General features: G+C 35.3%; 1 protein-coding gene across 12 annotated transcripts in view; it reads right to left on the bottom strand.

Moving 5' to 3' along the window:
* Window positions 1–17,987, bottom strand: part of LOC107714392 (PTB domain-containing engulfment adapter protein 1-like) — a 188,131-nt gene that overhangs the window by 57,645 nt on the left and 112,499 nt on the right. For 5 of the 12 annotated variants that reach the window (XM_016520221.1, XM_016520214.1, XM_016520213.1 and 2 more), the window contains exon 1: window positions 7,312–7,446. The exons of 3 other annotated variants lie outside the window; for them this stretch is intronic. The gene's annotated coding sequence lies outside the window, so the exon portion shown is untranslated. Of the gene's footprint in view, window positions 1–7,210; window positions 7,448–17,987 lie in introns of those variants that run through there. 4 more of the 12 variants (XM_016520225.1, XM_016520219.1, XM_016520223.1 and 1 more) reach the window with 4 other exon arrangements.

Below are 17,987 nucleotides of genomic sequence, written 5' to 3'. Positions count from 1 at the left end.
ATGCACGAACAGCTTGTAACACTCCAAAGAGAAAGGAAAACTTGAAATCGCATCATATGACCCCTTTAAAAGTCAGTGTAAACACAGTATTTCAAGGGACAATAATGAGCTGCAGAATAAACTGCCCCATGTAGTCAGCAATCTCAAAGATGTATAAATCCTGAAATTCCAAATAGTGGCTATGCCTAGAAGCAACCAATGTAATAAGATTTATCTCCTATAAGCTATGCCTCATGCCCTCCTAAAGTTGTGCTTGAGAGTCAGACATACAACCAAGTGCTGGGGGGAATGAACTTCAAACCTCCACAGTCATCTGGTAAAAGCCACAACAATAATAACAGATTAGAACACTTCAGCGACCATAACATGCACCACAGTATAAATATATAAATTTTTTCCTCAGGCAAACATTTCCTCTGAGGACAACAAAGGTAACAAACTAATTAAGATATGACAGATTTATAGGAAAAATGCTGTGTAAAGAAATGTTTGTCACTAGGCATGAGAAATACCATAAAAGACCAAAGGGTCTGTGGAAAACAAAAAAATCACCTCCGGCATGAGATGATGGTTTTTACGATATTCAACTGGAAATCATTAATTAATAATTAACTCGAAAATGTTATCATCAATTCCTTTCATCTATAGAGCACAGAAGGTGAATTTCTGAAAAACATCCCGGTTGCTCTTTTCTACTGTCAAGCTCCAAAATAACAATGAAAAGCACCATAAACGTACAGTAGTCCACACAACTCATGTTCCAAGACTTGTAAAGCCACACAATACGTGGCAAATACAAAGTTGAGTCAGTTCTTAAATTATTCCTGACTAAATGTCATTGACGTTAAACCATCCAAAAGCACCTTATTTTATTTGATTGCTAAAGCGCTCTAATTTGCAAATTTCACTTCTTGTCTTCCATGAAACAAAGAAAATCATACAGATTTGGATTCACATCAGTAAATGATGACAGAAAATATGTTTTAGAAAAAATATTTCTTTAAAGCTTAAGTGTTATTTTTATTTATTTTTTTATTTTTTGCCATTATCACCAAACACAAATGCAAAGATAATGATTGTTTTCAATCAGGCAAAAACAGACAGTCCAACTCCAAACGCATGCTACTGATTGAGCCAATGTTAAAAAAATAAAAAATACAGAAAAAAATCTAAAATGACAACAATCCCCAATCTGTTTTAAAAAAAAGTTTCAGGTTAATTAGGATTATTTCAATCAGTCATGCTAAATTGCACTTCTAAGTTCTAATGGTTTTCCTGACCACATAATTGTAAAGCGCTTTGGGTGTACAACAATACACAATAAAGCGCTATATGAATGCATCATTCATTCATTCCTCTAATCTGGACTTTTAACAACAGATGAAGCAATTTTACTTGTAAAAAATTCATGCCGCTCATGACAGAGCCATTATATTCAGACAGTTCACTGTCTGTAAAAGTAATGAGGTCACTGGATGTTTGCCTCATCCTTTTCTATCTATGCCCTCATTTGCAATTTGGTGCTTTCAAAAATACATCTGGCAGATAAAAGATTTCTGATTGTTATTATCCCCCCCCCCATATTTAGTGACACCAAAAAACTGGAGCTGATTGTACTGTTTAAACTGCTCTTTGACAAGAAGTTCACTGTACATGAGCACAAAGAGAGAGAGAAAAAAACAAGTTTAAACTGAGAAATCAAGAGTAGAGTTGTGTCATGAATACGAGCACTGAGCATAAAAAAACTAAGTACTCTTTATTCAACTATGATTGTTATGCTAAAAGGACAGCAGAATAGGAGAGCTGAACACCCCCGAAATAATCAATGTGTAATGCAATTAAGGTTATGTATTGTAAAATGTGCTAGGCCTATTAACAGATTGTTAATTAGATTTTTCCTTTCTTCAAGGTTTCTAAAGGACTAATGTTAGCCAAAGAATGCACATCTAATATATGTGTATGTGGATTTACTTAGCAATACTTTGGGGACACATCTGTCCTCAGAAGTGAGCTCAATCTGACAAAATCTTCCTTTGGGATATACAGGGGTGCCCTCAATTGGATAAATGATTCATGCATAAAAAAAATGTTTAACTGCAAAAGACTCTGTTTAGGGGTTAAGGTTAGTCGGTAGTATTTATAATTAGCTTTATATAAAAACAATAGAAGTCTATGGCTTGTCCTCATTTAGATAAGCTTACGTGTATGTAGCACCACAGAACCTTCACTTCTTCAGAGCTATGAAACTTGCAAATCAGGACATCACCGAAAATGAACAGCTTGCACATTTATAAACTTCCAAGTTCTGTGGACATTTTAAAAAACAGTATTTTCAAACATTAAAAAACCTCCCCACTTCCTTCATAAATTGTATATCAAAAGGAAAACCATCTCTCTTGAATAATGAACTACATTGAGCATTTGTAATTATAAAGAGCTTTGGAGTCTCACATTTAACAAAAACAGCAAAATATGCTTTAAGATCAGTAATGCATCTATGAAAAAATGTAACATGCTTTAGACTGAAAGGAAACATGTCATTACACATAAATTCACAGGACAGCAGACCTTGCAAAGTCTCTGCATGTCTGCATGATTTCCATCACACAAACAAAGTCCTACATGCAGTAGTAGACTTATACACACAAACCTAGAAAGACAGAGAGAATTGAGAACATCAAAATGTTCATATGGTGTGATATTTTCCCTCTGTTCAAAGTAATAAATTCAAGAAAAATAAAAACTAACCCTAATTTACCCTTTTCTGTTTCAAGAAAAAATACTCGATCTATCACCACACCAAAAAAAAAAGTATAGTACAGTATAAAAATATACATAAAGTGCTCATATTCAAGGTCTTTTAAAGCTATTTGATAGCTTTGTGTGAGGAACAGACCAAATACAGTGAGTACAAAAGAATCGCCCCCTTGTCATGTTGGAAGGTAAACCTTCTTCCCATTGACAACTTTCTGGCAGAGGGCAGCAGATTTTCCTCAAGAATTTGACAGTATTTTGCCCCATCCATGTTTCCTTCTATTCTAACAAGTGCTCCCGTCCCTGCTGCAGAGAAACACCCAATAACAGGATATTATTGTATCCATGCTTTACTGTAGGAATGGTGTTATTTAGATGGTGAGCTGTATTGGATTTCCGCCAGACATATCGTTTGGTGTTGAGACTAAAATTGAATTATTTGGCCTCATCTGCCTCAGAATCTTCAAAGTGCGTTTTGGCAAAGCTCCTTTGATAAAGCCTTTGAAATTTTTTTGTATCCATCTCCTGACTTGTACCTCTCCACCACTTTATGCTGGAGATCTTTTGACAGTGCCTTGCCACCCATAGTTGATTGTTTGCTTCAGTTGCACTACCAAGGACTGAAATGCTCCAGGAAAGCTCTTTTCATGCTGAGCTAATCAAAATGACCACAGCTGATCACAGTTGAAAGTCAAATGGCTTTGTGTGCCACTGAGAAGGTGATTAGCAACACCTACTTGAATTTACAAGTCATTTTTAGGAGGGGGGTGACCCTTTTTCCAACTCAGTGGCTACGTTTACATGCAACCAAATAATCCATTTGAAATCGGATTGACGGCTCAATCGGACTGAAAAGCCTTCATGTAAGCACCTTAATCGATCCGACTGAGCTCGATCGGAATTAAAATTCGATCAGATTGAAGGGGGTGGTTTATTCCTTTTCTAATATTCAACTCTTCGATTGAGAGTGCATGTAAACACTCGATCGGATTGAACCCCGAAACTGAAAGGACTGCGCATGTGCAATGACGAAGAAATAGTGTAATGACGTATGACGCACGGAACGAACGGCTCTTCCTTTTGAATAAAGTGTTTTATAAATGCCTAGCACGGCACTGCGGTTTATATGTATATTTATCCAGAAATGGATAAATATTAATTCTGCTGTTAAAAACAAATAAAGAAGCTGTGTAGGAGAGTGGTTATTTAGTGCAAACAGAACACTACATTCAGATTCATCAATCGGAATGAATTCAGTCCGATTGAACCAAAAATTGTGCATGTAAACGTAGCCAGTGATTCTGTGTTATTTTTTTTTTTCTGACATGTTGGTGTTATATCTTTCACTTGGATGTTATAAGTTGCACTGAGTAAATACCGCTGGATAAAACAAAAACTTCATTTCAGGCTACAAAGCAACAAAACATGATTACTTTAAAGGGAGGACGGGTGATTCTTTTCTATACCCACTGTATAAGTTGCTGGCAGAGGGGAAAGCATTTACTATCTAAAAAAAAATTTCAAAGGGCCAATTATTTTTGATCATTGTGAAGTAATTTTTGCTTGAACATGGAGAACAAATAATATCTGAGGGACATTAAATAAGATCTTTAAAAGTCAGGACTTGTGTTTTCACTGTTTTGCCTTGTAACTTTATTCAGAGCTTCACAATATCCACACAATTTTTATTTTGTTTTTTAATATATATATATATATAATACAATACATTTCGAGCACTAGTCGATTGTATCCTTTTTAATTTATGTTTACTAACAATTAGGGATGCAACGATTAACCGCAAACCGGTCGAAAATCGATTAAAATATGTGACGATTCAAATCGGCTGAGATGCCAAACAAATCGAGATACAATTGGAGTAGGAATTTATATGAATGTATCTCTGAGGGGAACTGACTATCTTTAGAAAAGTTTACGTGTTATTTTCTTTTCATCTTGCCTCTGAACAATGCATATTAAAGTAGTGTTCATAAGCACAGCTCTGCTTTGTTTATAGAGGTAACCCAGGAAACACTGCATCATTGCTGTTCATAAGCGCCACCTGCTGTCAGAGAGTGAATTTGCGTCTCATTCAGCCTGTCTGCTGTTTCGTTCAGATATGTTTTATGTAGTATACCCAGGAAACACTGTATCACTGCTGTTCATAAGCGCCACCTCCCGTCAGAGAGTGAATCTGCGTCTCATTCAGCTCGTCTGCTGTTTCGTTCAGATATGTTTTATGTAGTATAGTTTCACAAAACTAAAGTCAGACCATACTGTTTTTTGCTTCAAATTTCTAAATTATACAGTCTAATTTAGATTAAAAACTACTCATGCTGCATGTATGTTGCACCTTTGTTTGGATCATGATTAAAATCCAGTGGTTGCCTCTAATTTTAAATGGAAAGAGCACAGACAAAGCCTTAGTTTGTTCATATTAAGAGATTTATTTTATTTGTGTAACGTAGTTTTGTTATATTTCAATTTCACAAAGAAACGTGCAGCAATAGCCTAATAAAACAACACCTTTCATTTACTGTATAATGTCTTCAATCTCATTTTGTTAAAAAACAATCGTGAGAAAATCGAATCGTGAAATTAAAATCGTGATTGAATCGAATCGTGAGTTGAGTGAATCGTTACATACCTTCTAACAATTTTGCATGGCATTTTCATAATAAATAGTCTCATTCTCTATCCTAGTGGTTCTCAATTCCAGTCCTCGCGTACCACCGCTCTGCACATTTTCTCATTTCAGACATGTGTTCTATTCGACCATAAGTGCCCTGTGAAGTGGACATCACAGGATATTCCGCCATGATTCCAGTTTGAAGGGAGTGTATATGTTCCATTCAAAGGGCATTAAAGTGTGAGAGACCTGAATTTAAATTGTATTTATTTACTGAGGTATATTATGTCACACTTCACACGTAAATTTAATCTGTGTGTGATGATGCTGCAGGCAGTGGCATAGCCCAAATCCGTGAATGAATGTTCCGAAGTGGAGTAAACTTCAACAGATTTCCCGTGCTTAGGGAGTAGGGAGCATTGAACACTAGGGACCCTGTCAATCGGAACACAGTTCATTCTGGAGGTCTCCAAAAGCTCTAGCAGTTCCAAAGCCTTGCAGTCATTTCATTAAACACACTGACCAAAAGCAAATATTACAGTCACACACTGGCACCTCAGGCTGCGCAATGGACTGAATAGAGAATTGATGTCAGGAAGAATTCATTCAAGTCTCTTTACTGGCAGAATATTTGCTAGCAGAATGGTGGACTTTTTTAGATTCAGAGATCAGTTTGCCTTTCTCAGAGAGTAAATCTGTAAATCTGACTGGCTCACACTGAAGGAAAAGGTATTGTCATGCAGATTACAGCCTGGAAATGGCCTCTAGAGGTATCCATGGACAGACCTCGCCAGTGCTTCCAAGGGGCACTACGTGGCCAAAAAAAGGTTTAACTACTGAAAAACTGAAGTAGGTTGAAACTCTTGTGCAAGCTATAGAAAATGCCAAATAATATGATCATGACATGTCTATAAAATGCAAAACATGATATACACACAAGAGTCAAAAAAAAAAATGAAGATGACAGATATACAGACAGATAAGCAAATAAACAGGTAGAAAGACAAATAAACAGACAGATAAGTAAACAGACATGAAAAACAGATAGATAGAAAAAAACAGACTGAAAGATAGCTATGAAATGCAGATTGACCGACAGATACAGTAGTTAGACAAATAAGACAGAAAGACAAGTAGACAGTATCTACAGCACCTATCAGACAAGAAACAAACAGCTAGACAGACGAACGTAAACAGCTCAGAAAGCCAGATAGACAAATTAGCAGATATATAGACAGATAGACAAAGACAGACAGACTAATAAACATACAGACTTTGGCAAGTACAGTGAATACAGGTGAAGAGGAAAACGGTCTGATAAACTGTCTGCTAAATATATTTTCCATCTCACAATACAGAGAAAAAAAGAATATTACATGTATAAACTTCCCATTTACCGCACATATTTTAAACCAATAATCCAACGCGTCAATATAAAGTAACTATAGCATCAATCTTAAAACAAACACTGAACAGCTGTCAGGCGCATCAGTAACATGCAGTTTTTCTGCTAATTAAAAACCAAAGCAAAGCTTAAGGAGAGGCAACATCTATGTCTAGCAACAAATACCCAACTACACCATAAAAGCCACTTGACAATTTGAAGATCACAGTTAAGAGCCGAAAGATCCCGCCTGCTGGCACTCGTGCATCCATGTTACAGAAGGAACCTGCTCGAGCGCATTCCATCCTTACAAATTCCGTCCATAACATTCCTCTTGGATACAGCTTTAAACAAACCAATGTTTACACCATGGCTGAAACTACTTCATGTGACAAACGGAATGCAAAAGAAAGTTTTACACACGTTCTCTACACGAGCTGACTCACTTTCCAGGACTTCACGTTTCTTTTTAAAGAGAAGCGACGTACAAACACAATCCACGTTCCAGAAACGCTTACTTTCCAAAGCAAAAGTACGATCCACTCACTGAAAAACGGGAATCCTTCGCGCGTCCTGAGCAGTGCACGCTCTTCTACACACACTCACTCTCCCATCTTCCACACAGACAGACACACGCGTGAGCACGCGCGCGTGCACACACACACACACACACTCCGCTGGAAAGTTCAGTGACGTCAGCCACCGCAGGAGTCTCGCCAACCAGCTGGAGGTTTAAAGGGCCAGAAGAGAGGTTATGAGCGCACTAAACTGACTTGAACGCACCTGACGTCGTAATTACGACTTGTCAACTCGTGAGTACGAACGTCCCAGGAGGACTTGAACGCAGCATTAGATGCAAACAAACACTCAACTTTATATACCTTGCTTTATAAAAAATATATGGCGTAAACACCTTTTAAGCTCAAACTTGACTTTTTTTTTCAGGGCTCTTGATTTGTATGAAGAGCATAGGCCTACTTGGAGAGAATAAACTGTAAATATTGATATAATTTATTTACATACAGTGTGTTGGTCATATTATATAGAATACGATGTCTCGGTATAAAAAAATAGAATAAATAAAAACTGCTACTAAGCATCCTAATATAGGCTTTTCAGCAGATAAAACAATAATGAGATACAAAATTAACAAAACAGCAAAAAATTAAAAAGGTAAGTGTGAAAATATGAAACCATTGATTTAGGCTATAGCATTATTGAATTTATATTGTTTACAATACTTCTGTCCTGAGAACATACTTTGTTTTCAGTTAAAATATATTATAATGATATAAAACAATATTAAAAACATTGTTTGTCAGTACAGTTTTATGGTGTTCAGTTGTTCACCCTGCACTGATATATATTGCAAAATGATGATTTCACAATTCAAAAATGTATTCTAATTTAAGACGGTTTTGAAATGGGTATTTAAAAACAACATACAAAACAACTGTTGAAGAAAGTACACATTTGTTTATGTTGGACATTCGTCTAAGAGGGTTTAGAGAACATTCAAGAGTAACATTCCCAAAATGTTTGCAAAATAATAAAATGGAACATTCCCCTTAATGTTGTCTTTAATGTTAACATAACGGGAAAAAAAAGTTTTTTAAATATGTAAAAAAACTGGATGTTTTGAATATTCAGAAATAATGTGTTCATAACATAATGGGAACATTAGCAAAACGTTTTTAGAACAGATTTTGGTTAGTGAGGGAATCAAATATTATTGATTTTCAGTTCCACAAGGAAATGTGTGAAAAGCAATCAGTCTGTTGAAGCCACAAGAAAACACCAGGCATGTGTTCTCAGTGCTGTGACATTTCTTAATTTAATTTCTTAATTTTTTTTATAGTTGCATTTTTTGTATAAAATTTATAATGATAATTTGGATACAAAAGTACAACAATAAAAATGTGAAATGTGAAAAAAAAAACTGGAATTTCAGTTGAAAAGACCTGCTCATGTGTTAAATGTTGTGTTAAATATGTATAGGAGAGACTTGGGGTTGTTGTCAAAAGGGCTCAACCTCAGTATCTATAGATTTTGAGTCAAAGTCAAAATGTTTCACAAAAACATTCCATAAATGATGTCTAAGTAATGTTTTTGTGCCAACATTTTAAGACTGTTATTAAAGACCAGATAACTGTAAACTGACATTTTGTGAATGTTATTGTAAAAATGTCTGTTCATAACTTTGAAAGAACCTTGCCAGAATATTAGCCAAAGTTCTGAGAACGTTGACTGTTGAAAGCTCTAAACCATGATGACCAAGCAAAACGACAAAATGTAGCGTTGTACAGATTGCAGGTGTTTAAACTCTAGTATTGTAAGGAAAGTGCATTACAAACATAAAAAGGCTAAATTTTTGTTGGCAATGTATTTTGGTCAATGCGCCTTACATTTTTAACTTAACCTGTTCATCTTTCTTTCTATCAATTATCATGTACAAACACTTCAATAGGGATATGATGTGTGCAAGTGATCGGCCTACATTTAGATTATTATTATAAAAAAGGCCATCAGTGCTATAAAAAGCCTGTCATCAACTGTCAATGAAAAAGAACCTTGCCAGAATATTAGCCAAAGTTCTGAGAACGTTGACTGTTGAAAGCTCTAAACCATGATGACCAAGCAAAACGACAAAATGTAGCGTTGTACAGATTGCAGGTGTTTAAACTCTAGTATTGTAAGGAAAGTGCATTACAAACATAAAAAGGCTAAATTTTTGTTGGCAATGTATTTTGGTCAATGCGCCTTACATTTTTAACTTAACCTGTTCATCTTTCTTTCTATCAATTATCATGTACAAACACTTCAATAGGGATATGATGTGTGCAAGTGATCGGCCTACATTTAGATTATTATTATAAAAAAGGCCATCAGTGCTATAAAAAGCCTGTCATCAACTGTCAATGAAAAACTGATATGTGGCATGCTCAGGTGCGTGATGAGGAATCCAGGGAGAATGAGAATGGCAGCCTTAGCATCACAAAAGGGCCTCTCACAAAGAGATCACGCTGATTTTTTGAGCATAGTGCCAGCCAAGTGGTGCAGGGACAAAGTGTAAGGGAGGTTTTAGACATTAGTTTTGGCAAGCTATGACTGAACATAAAATGCAGGAGCTGTTAATTTTATTACTGTCGTTGTAAAATGTACAAGAGAAACACTCTGCTTTAATCGCACTGATTACAATATTCAGTGGCCATACTGGCCAACCATGGAAATATGAAGCAAAGAGCACCAAAATGACTCATGTAATCACTGTCTTTTCAAACGAAATTTACAATATTGTTCGTGAAAACGTGAAAATGCATGGATTCATGATATGAAATGCTACAGAATTAATAAATACATTCCAAAGGATTTAATTAATCAGTTTGAAACTCTTTCTTTTTTTACTGAAATTTTTGGAGTTCCCAGAGGACAATCAAAGAGCACCAAAATGACTCATGTAATCACTGTCTTTTCAAACGAAATTTACAATATTGTTCGTGAAAACGTGAAAATGCATGGATTCATGATATGAAATGCTACAGAATTAATAAATACATTCCAAAGGATTTAATTCATCAGTTTGAAACTTTCTTTTTTTACTGAAATTTTTGGAGTTCCCAGAGGACAATCAAGATGAAGGGTGAATCGGATGAAAACGCAGCATTTCTTAATTAGAAGAAAGATCTCACTGGCATACATTACCGTTAAGTAAATGGCAAAACTGCTCTAAGTAATCACTCAGACTTAAAAAAAACCAAAAAACTCAGGTGGACCAAAATGTTGGCCCGACTGACAATGAGATGTTACAAAAATGAAATTTTAAAAGTACATTTTAAAAATAACTACATTTGGCCTTTAGAAGGTTACCCTGCGTGTTTTATGTCATACAATTATTTACAAAGGTGGATCATTTAAAAATATGATTGTTGATGTGACAAATAAACAAAAACATAATGAATATCAGGACTTCGGTAGACGCTTTAATCTTAAACATTTATAGTGCATTTATCAAAACTATTAACTTGGTATTGCAGTGCCATGCTGCTGCACTGCAATAATGGCAAACAAAGTAGTAACTCATATGACTCATATGCTTTATTTGTGTGTGTGTGTGTGTGTGTGTGTGTGTATATTTCCTTGTTCAGTCTATCTCTCTAATATAGGAGGTATATCACATAAGGAATGAATCTGAATGAATTTTGTCCAATATTCAGAGTCATGACGACGACTTCTCTCACAAGAGTGCTGATGTACAGAGATGACATCTAAGAATCTGAAAGCTATCAGTCAAGAGGCTGTCGTTCCATCTCATTTTACACAACAAGCCTTTAAAGATAATTGACTGTCTCTATATGAAAAAGCTCATACATAGCCTAGTTATCAGATAGCTGTAAGCTATGAAATCCTTTCCATCAGAGCAGAGACCCATAGGCCATTAGATAATCCCAGGAACAAAGGCTTTACTGAGGAAAAGGAAAAAAAGAAAAATGGGCTAAAATTATAGCATTGTGCACATGTGAATGTGGGGATTTTAATGTAAAGAATGTGTAGGCTAAGAGGCCATTCACACAAAATGCGTTTTTACTTTGAAGATGCAACAGTGAAATGGGGAAAAAAAGGCCTTGAGATTTGATTTTTTTTTTTAAATCAAAAATTTGTTGTAAAAAGTGGGATGCAATTGCTAAAACAAAAGGATGGGAAAAAAAGCTTTATTATTCCATTGGATACTATTTTTAAGGATTTATATGGGCATTAATCTTTTCATAATACACTATATTACTTCCACTGATTATGGGCCGGTCATGGATTTGAAATAGCGGTGCATTTTATAAGGCTCATTGAAGGCTATGATTTACATTTATGCCGCACTGAAACTCAAAGCCACAGTATATGAAAGACTTGAAGATCTAAATCTAAATAGGAGAACAGCTTATACAGGCCAGTCTCGCTATATCTTTTCATAAACTCACTGAGATATGATGAACACACAAATTCAAAAGGACAGGTACTCGTGGTAATGCAAGCTAAATATGCACATCAAACAACCCCTTTTCAATTAAGTGAATCTCTTTTGATGTATTAGGGGAGTCTTGTTTGATCAGTCATTACACATATAACTTGAATAATTCTGGAAATAGGCAGCAGTTCATCCACACAACTAAATTAATTATCTTTGAACTCATTGTTTCCAGTTCTGTGAGTATAACGGACACAACAAAGAAATGAGTTTGATACTGATGATTTGAGGAGGACCTGGTGAACTGTTTAGTCCTTACCTTCATATCAATACTCACAGTAATCACTGAACACAATGGACATTGCACTCAGGGGCGGACTTACCAATTAGGCAAAGGTAGTTGGAGCATTTTTTGTTCATTAATATGTAAGTTTTTTTTAAGTAACCAGCGGCAGACAGTGAATTGATCATAGCCTTTTTGATCAATTTAGAATTGTATAGCTGCTTTTTCTGATTTTTATGTTGCTCTGTTCTGAATACCTGAACATTTAAAGGATTTGCAGCAACGCAAATTTGTATGATATGTGAATTATTTATTAGCCTATTTGTTTTTTTACCCGTAATATTTCTATGCAGAAATTGACTTTGGCATGCAAAAGACTGAAAATTCATAATTAATGGCATGGCTGGTTCAGTCGACAGAAATATACAAAAAATACTCCAAATGTTTTTCTAAATTTACTTTATAAAAAACGAAACGAAATATAATCACTTCCATTGCATACAAAACTGAACTATTTTAATAGCTGAGACAGTAGTATAAGCTTTTTTTGGGAAAAGGGGAAAAAGACGGGCTAGGGCCTATTTGAGACCTATGCAGGGCTCTAATCCACTGCATCCAACCCTGTTTTGTTCTCATCTGTGAGCATGCTCTTGATATATGTATTTTACCGTTTGGTTAAACATTGGAAACAACTATGGGGCACCATTGTGCAGCAGCAAGCATCACAACAAAAAAGGAACCTCAAGGTTGATCTAGGAAAATGTGTGAAAATGTATAGGGCCCCATTCCTATATTTTGCGTGGGGCCCCCAATTCACTAAATCCGCCCCTGATTGCACTAAGAGTTCAACATATTATTTTGTAGTGATATCAGCCAAATTATACACAGTAAAGTGAGTAAATCAACAAGCATCACAACAAAAAAGGAACCTCAAGGTTGATCTAGGAAAATGTGTGAAAATGTATAGGGCCCCATTCCTATATTTTGCGTGGGGCCCCCAATTCACTAAATCCGCACCTGATTGCACTAAGAGTTCAACATATTATTTTGTAGTGATATCAGCCAAATTATAAACAGTAAAGTGAGTAAATCAACCCACATTTAATTATGTTATTTCTACTTGAAGATGCAACATCATTTGATGTAAGATTAGACTTTCTTGAACTTCTTACTCTAAGACACTGGGAGAACTAGAGTTTCTGCTTTAATATACTGCAAAAATGCTTCATATTAAATAAATAACATAGGGTGAATACATTTCTCCTTAGAAGAATATGACACAACAATCTAAAAAAAAAAAATATAAGAACATGATCATCTCCATGATGGTGACTTTAAAAATGGCATAATTTTACACAAATAAAAAAAAACTGTTCTAAACAGAACTGTAAACAACAAACAAACAATAAATAAATAAAAAAGATAAACTATATTTTATTATTAGTCCTTACAAGAACTGTATTTTTACTGCCTATTCCTTTCAAAACTCAATTCTTAATTCCAACCAAACTGTTCTTCTGGCTTACTCAAATTTTTACTTATATTACTTGAAATAAAATTGTAAACAATTCAGGAATCGATGCCAAATCCGCAATGACAATTTGTAAATAACTGAAAAAATAAGCATCTACATTTAAGGCAGTCTAGTCCATCCAATATGACAGAATATACTGGGTTGAAATATAGCCTATAAAAAAACTAAACAAATAAATTGTATTTGTTGCATGCAAATCATTTAACAAATATTGCATTATTATGTTGCATTTCTAATTTCAGAAATGTATTTTATTTCAAACTGGAAACGTTTTTTAGCCTAACTATTTAGCCAATGATTAACAGAAATGAGCTCATTGTCATGAGACACTAACAATGTATTACATTATCTCAGTAGCAAGCGCTCTGTGTGCTCATTAAGCCACTTCTTTTTTCTTAGTTAAATTGCACACTCACAAAAATCTGTAAATGAAGAATAATTAAACTTCAAGTATTATTTTTTTATCTGCTGCAACATAATTAAGGAAACCACTTCATATGCTGATACAGAGAATGGGAGAAAATGTATTGCTGGCCACCTTATGTCACTTAAAACATATTGTATGTCTGTTTATGCAGAAAGATACGGTGAGGACCAAGACCCCATCTGAGCTATGTGCTCTTTGCTTTAATCTTCTCTCTCTTAAGGAACAAACTTTGCATTTTAGCAGGAGTTGAGACACCAAGACAACAAGCAGCAAAACAGCACTGGCGGGCAGAGCAGAAAATCCCATTAAAAAGGATCCACTGATAAGGTGATCACAGTTTTCTCAAAGTGGCTCAGAATTTCACACCTCACTATTGCTTCTACACCCACAGCAAACCATAGCAAGACCATTGCGGCATAGATAAGGCTGTGAGGCTAGTTAGGAGGAAGGAATGGTGCTGTCATGTTCCTAATGATCAACATAAGTGGTTTGAGATGTGGGAGTCCACACGGGTCTGTGATTTGTTGGACTATTGCCTGTATTTGAACTTTTGCAGGTGGGGTTCTTTTCCTTATAAAGACTGAAGTAAAAGAACACCCTCTTAAATGAGGCAAATGTTGTACTGAGGGTGCTAGTATGAGCAAAAATATCCCTACAGCTGTAATAAAAGTTAAAAGGGTCTCAGAACATACAGTGTAATGTAAGTCAGTTGGTACTTTGTTGATATAATATACGGCCCAAAACAACCCCACACTGGGACTTTGAGTAAAGGTATCTTACTCATTCTGTAGTGGGAGGCAGTAAAATGACTCAAGCTAGGTGCAGCAGAACTGAAATATGAAAAACAAAACAACTGGGTCAGGTATTTTACCGAAAAAAATACAGGAAACCATTTTAATGAACAGCCAAGATATAACACTAACAAGTAAATATTTCTTATTATTGCACTGCTCTCTGAAAAAAAAAAAGATTCTGATTGGACAATCGCAGCATTCAGCGGTCAAGATATTTTATAATATTCACCATCATCCATGACCCTGTTTACGCTTAACATTAAAGGCATGTTTTGGTGATTTCAAATATCAACATTGGCTACCAGAAATCGCTTACTCTGCCTTTAATGCGACTTGCATCTGGATGTTTTCCACATATATACATAAAAAAACAAATGTAAATGTAATTGGAATGTGTTCTGATGCTTGTCTTGATCTCTAGTGCTAGGCACTTTTGAAACACTGCTTCATGAAGCTTCGAAACCTTTAGGAATCAATTGTTTGTGACAAATGTAAACGTTCTGTGTTCTAATTGGGTGATGATCCAATTTGCCAATGCTGTATATCTATATGCTGTCCAACTACAACCGCTGCTAATTTATTCACTCATCCCTATGCCCTACTCCCTTCAAAGGATTTACCCTCCAAAGCGAGAGCTTCAAAGGGATGAAGGGTGCAGTAGGGGACCAAAACACTGTTCCTTGCACCCTTAAAAATAAAGGTTCTTTATTGGCATCGATGGTTCCATAAAGAACCTTTAACATCCATGAACCCCTTCCATTGCACAAAAGGTTATTTATAGTGGAACACGCTTCTTTAAATTATTAAAATGTTCTTCACACCAAGAAAAAATTATTCTGTTAAGAACTGTTCACTGACAGATTATCTGGGGAACCCATAAATGGTTCTTTTGCATTGTTGCAAAAACCACCTTTTGAAACCTGTATTCTTAAAAGTGTGGAACGCACTTCTGCGTCATCTCGCCAAGCCAGTTAAAGAGGCGTCTTTGTCACATAATTATATTTTCAGCAATAATCATGGGAGTGAAGTGTACATTAGTTGTGCCCTTCGAAATCCTTCATTCCGAAGTGCCCTTAGAAGTGGCAATTTTTGAGTACTTTGGTTTAAAAAAAATCATTAAATATGGCAGCTATGACTGTTTTTACTCCGAAGTGACCTTTCATAAGTGGATTTATCCTGTTTGGAATGCAGTGACAGTCTCATGTCAGTCTAGTCTCATACAAACGCAACTGACATCATCTTGCATCTTATCGACTGCAGAAAATGGCATTAAATTGCCACCACATGACATCAGTGTTAATATTACTGTAATATTGTTTTTCCATAGTGGCAACTTTAATACAATATACAGGGAAAAACAAATTCAATACATCCATGCATTTATGTATTTATTTGGTCAGTAGGCATGTAACCGGGATAATTAGCCAGGATAATGTCCGATAATGACAATGATAACTTGCATTGCCATGTTTAAGACAGTGTACAGTACAGTGAAAAATAGCATGATGTAAGCCTTTTAAGGCTATTTTGTTTTGTCCTATTCAGAAAACTGTCAGTAATATCCCAGCTGGCCTATATGTAGGTGGAAAGCATATTTTTCACAGTCCCTCAAAGAGCTTTCTGTCTATTTTCTCACATATAACATCGAAAACAAGCGCCATTCAGCTATATACTGGTTATCACAATGGGCTTCATGACCTTCTTTTCTGAATATTATTTCTGCCAGATATATATTCCTTCTTTAAAAAAACATTTCTGTAATATATTTGAAGCCCACTGGGAGTAGGCTATATCTGCGGGGGTGGTAGCTTTCATGATATCATTTCAGCAATCTAATTTTCCAAGGCTCACTTAAGGGACCAACATGGTCGATTTTCTGTTGATGACTACAGATAAGTTTCATCACCTTTGTGTTGCTTTGAGCATGCTAGGAACCAGCACCAAAATGTGCCAGAATGTGATCTTCCCAGGAAAAAAATGTAACACTTCATGTGCACGTATCATGTTTTCTCAGGGACTGAGTGACACAGAAAACACAAAAAGGTGGCCCAATCTCTTCTCATATGGAGCATGGAAGTTATAGAGGTCAAAGCGTCCCTTGGGCTAGAGGTTTGTTTATACTGGAAATAGCCAATTACAAATGACGATCAGAGACCGCTGAGCATCTGAAGTCTTGTATCAAGTGAGATTGGACAAAAATTTTGAGTGCAAATCATTAACAATTAGTATCCTCAATTGCCAAACAATTAATTAAAAGTAAAGTTCAAGTGACACAGTGGTAAACATGCCTGTCCCAACATTTTTGGAGTGTTGCAGCCATCAAAATCAAAATTTGCTTATATTTACAACATAAAATAACGCTGGCCTGTGAAAACATTGACATTTTTTTCTTTGTAGTTTAGTCAATTAAATAAAAGTTAAAGGGAATGAACAAATAACATATTCTTGATTTGATGGCATTTCACAAAATGTCCCAACTTTTCTGGAACTGGGGTTTTAACAAACATAATCTAGCATAAAAAATATCCAGTTTTTAACACATTATTAAATCTCAATCAAACTTGAACAGGTACATTTATACTACATATCACTGTTTCTTTAAAATGTAAAGGGCGTTCCAATATAGGAGGGAAGACTAGAATGACTAATCATATGAGAGAGAGGACCGTTTATTATGAACCAGTTCACTAGAATTAATAGGAATTGACAACGCTATAGAAAGAGATGTGCTTATTGTGAGTACAGAATTGTGGCACAGAATTGAGCTGAATGTTGAATATAAAACAATTTTTTAAAACTATATTTAAAAATCATCTAAAATTAATTTAGAAAAATAATTAATAAAAAACATTTATTTAGTTTGACCTTCTGAGGATAATGATTTTGTACATATATGATACATTTTATAAAGCACCTTCTTTCACTGACCATTTGTTGGTTTTAGATTTGTAATAATAGTTGAAGATTTTAAGAGCCCTATTTTGTACCCTATTCATAATAACAGCATAGTCCTACTGCCTGCCAAAGAAAACATATCATTTTAATCAAAATTCATAGTTGTAAGATTGATTATTTTCTGGCTTCTAAAGTGTCATAAGATGGAGAGAGATATCACAGTCCCTGACTCAAGAGAAATTATGTTTCAGCAAGCTCAATATCATATCGCACATAATGCTGAAAGTAAATTATCTTGTGCAAACTACCATGATGATATTAAGCAGTGTTCAA

This window comes from Sinocyclocheilus rhinocerous, unplaced genomic scaffold, assembly GCF_001515625.1.
Source record: "Sinocyclocheilus rhinocerous isolate Xijiao unplaced genomic scaffold, SAMN03320098_v1.1 scaffold449, whole genome shotgun sequence".
Classification (NCBI taxonomy): domain Eukaryota; kingdom Metazoa; phylum Chordata; class Actinopteri; order Cypriniformes; family Cyprinidae; genus Sinocyclocheilus; species Sinocyclocheilus rhinocerous.
The sequence above is the reverse complement of the archived record's forward strand: the minus strand, read 5'-3'. Positions and strand labels throughout refer to the sequence as shown.